Below are 3,864 nucleotides of genomic sequence, written 5' to 3'. Positions count from 1 at the left end.
TTTTCTCAAAAATTTATTTCAATACAAAATTTTATTTCTATAGAAAAATATGTCAAAATTTATATTCCTACAGATATTTTGGTCAAAATTTTATTTCTACAAATATTTTGGGCAAAGTTTTATTTCTATAGAAAATTTTGTCAAAATTTTATTTCTATAGAAAATTTTGCAAAATCTTATTTACTATATAAAAATTTTTTCAAAATTTTATTTCTATAGATATTTTGATATAGATATTTTCAAAATTTTATTTCTATAGAAAATATTGTCAACATTTTATTTCTATAGAAAATTTTCTCAAAATTTTATTTCTATAGAAAATTTTCTCAAAATTTTATTTTTATAGAAAATTTTCTCAAAATTTTATTTCTATAGAAAATTTTCTCAAAATTTTATTTCTATTGAAAATTTTCTCAACATTTTATTTCTTACTGGCGGTCACTGATACTCACTGCTAAGTCGAAAACTTGTAAAAATGATAAGGCACTATACCTCTAATACATATCTATCGACTGATGAATCATAAATGCATTTTTGCGAAAATGCCTGTTTGCGAATCGGATTGCTGCTGATATTGAGTTTCCATATTGCTAATTGAGTGATTTGGGGATGAGTTTGTTGATGTTTGATGTTGGTTTTCGATATTTATTGCTTGATGGCGATTGATCCGGTCTGGTGTACGGAACATGTTCTACGTCGGGGTCACCAATTTGTAAGTTTTGGATATTTAAAAATCAAACTTCTTTATTTGAGTTTAAAAATGGAATGAAAATTCAATACATAAAAATTGACATTCTAATTTCTATTACAAACATATGTGATGAAGTTTAATTTAAAATTGTGTAGTGCAGGTTCGTCGCCACAAAGTCTTACAAAATATTTTCTGGTCGTACAACCAGTCTTATTTCCTGTTCCTATATATCGAACGCAAGCTTTCTTTCGTATTCCAAATGAAAGAAAATTGATATTTAGAAAGGCAAACCACTTTATATGTTGTTTTCGAATAATAAAGGAACATATACAATATGTGCCAAGAAAACAGTAAAAACATTGTTAACATTTAAATAAATTCTCTGGACAAAAATTTGAAAATACTCATTTTTGATAATCAGTGTATTCTTATGCAAACGAAACGGACTTTCAAAAATAGAAAAATCCAAACTCATTTGAATATACAATATGTGCCAAGAAAAAAGTAAAAACATTGTTAACATTTAAATAAATTCTCTGGACAAAAATTTGAAAATACTCATTTTTGATAATCAGTGTATTCTTATGCAAACGAAACGGACTTTCAAAAATAGAAAAATCCAAACTCATTTGAATTCGAGTGACTGCCTTTCTTTCGAATGGAATACAGGAACAGGGCATTACATTTTATTCCTATCACAATTTTTGCTAAATTATTAAATAAATGCAGAATTGATTTACATTTTTTTGGCACGAAGTGTAAAAATAATTAAGCTTTCCTAGCATTTTGATTGATTGGCGCCTAAATTTAAAATCGTCGATGGCGGCTAAAATCGGAGGGGCGATCCGGCGAGTTTATTCTCTTAAAACCATGCGTAATAATTGGACGATAAACACAACATACTGTTACAACAACAACAACTAAACGTTTAATTACAAAGATTATATGTGAGAGTTTACTAATTACATTTTCGATATCCGGATGAAGCCATTTCGCTTCGAGTTCTAAAAAATGATGAATGAATGTCACAAACTGGTGCAGTATTTTAGATTGAAGAAATATACTAACAAGTTATTGCTTTCCCTTCAAACAGACTCCGTTTTCCCCCAAAAAATATTTGGTTGTTCTTGGTTTCACAAAAAAAGATTTTTCGAAATCGCTTGCCGAAAAATGAAAAATTTGAATGTAAGAAGTTTTCCTTTGCTAGCACCGAAAAAAACTTTGGAATAGTTTTCCCATTCGTGGGACAAAGAGTAGCTTGCAGAACAATTCCAAGGAAAAATATTCTTAGTCAACCTTTCATGTTAAACCAAGAACATAACCGATAAGAAAATTGAAAGTCATTAATTTAAATCAGCTATTGATGGTTTAAAAACGATCACGATAATAAGAATTTAAAATTCCTGTAATCTTAACATTTTATGAAGAACAGCAATGTCTAAATACAATCCATAGTATCTTGTCATATTTAATCAAAGGAATTTCTCAAATTTCCATTTAAATCACAATGGCACATTTTTTCATGACCCGAATTTAATCGTCGTATTCTCATTATCTTTGTTGTCAAGAATGGAAATGTAACAAATATATTCTCTGAAAATCTTTTTTTACTATATTTTTATAATTCTAGTTTGTCTTTTTTAAAATGTGGATTAATATACAAATATACCGCTGCAGATTAAAATTGATTATAATTTAATTTTAAATGACAGCATCATCCCTCAAATATATATAAATTTTGAACAAAATTTTCATTTTGCTACCTGTGAATTGATACGAATTACTGTCAAATAAACAATAAGTAATTTTTAGTAAGCAAAGTGCCTAATCTTACTCTCTTTTTTCTAGATTTCAAACTTGTTTTTATGGATAAGGGCGAATACGTATTTCCATAAGAACTAAAATATTTAATGATATATGAATACCAATAATCTTATAAAGTCGATGCCGTTCATTCGTTGGGTAAATAAATATTATCCCTACATAATTTATGATATATCTTATGGTGATATCATATAGTTTCGACCCGCCTTACTATACTTCCAGACATGCAAATGAAACTTGAGAACTTACCCGATAAAACAGCACCGCGTCTTTTTCTAGTACAACAGTACAACAATAACCGCAACAACTAAAGATAATAAACATAAAAAGGAAACAAATGAAAACGTCCCAAAAATCCATACTTTCGTCTTCGTAGTCTTCGAGATCGTCTAGGTAACCCACTATGGAAGAAATGTTAACATTTAGCGCCAATGCTCAATCTCCACCCAACGGGCAAATGTATCTTACGTTTGTGCGTGTGTATTTCTTTCTTCCAGACAAAACAATACAAATGATTGATAGATACTTCACTTGAAGTGATGATATTGGCAAATCTTTACTTGTTGCAAATCTTTACTACTTGCGATTTCACAACTTCTAATCTACACGTGTACTAATATATTTCTATTGTATTTCTTTATTTTATTCTATGGCGTCTGAGAACACTCTCCAAAAATTATCTTATCCGCAGAATTTTTGCAATAAACAAATCCCCAATTGAACTTCATCTGTCATTGACGTCATGTTATTCTCAGCTGGTTTTCAATAAACAAATAAGGCGATTCCGCTCAAATGAACGGCGTCTGTTTTAATGCGCTTTACAGACTATCAGTTATTCCGGACGGAATGTCGGTGTTTGTAAAGAATCTTACAGTGTGTCGGATTGATACAACTTGTCGGGAATGACTAAATAATCGGTAAATGTGTTATCGATCCCATAAACATGCAGCAGTATCGATTATGCCTTCGGACTTAACTTATAATGTGCACAATATATGGGATATGTTCGACACGAGCACTGTGGTCATTATCATTTATTCCGGACGACAGTGCTCGTGTCGAACATGCTAACCATTGCACCACGGGAGCCACCGTGGTGCAATGGTTAGCATGCCCGCCTTGCATACACAAGGTCGTGGGTTCGATTCCTGCTTCGACCGAACACCAAAAAGTTTTTCAGCGGTGGATTATCCCACCTCAGTAATGCTGGGGACAAATCACCGCATTCGTCATCGAGTTCTGTTTCGTATCGAGAAACATTTCGATCGCTGTAAAATTTTGGATCACCGCATTCGATCGTAATTTATTTTGTCTACTACTTTTTTTTACATTGCTGTAAACATATGGTA

The sequence above is a fragment of the Haematobia irritans genome, chromosome 5 (genome assembly GCF_050003625.1).
Source record: "Haematobia irritans isolate KBUSLIRL chromosome 5, ASM5000362v1, whole genome shotgun sequence".
NCBI classification, from domain to species: domain Eukaryota; kingdom Metazoa; phylum Arthropoda; class Insecta; order Diptera; family Muscidae; genus Haematobia; species Haematobia irritans.
The sequence above is the reverse complement of the archived record's forward strand: the minus strand, read 5'-3'. Positions refer to the sequence as shown.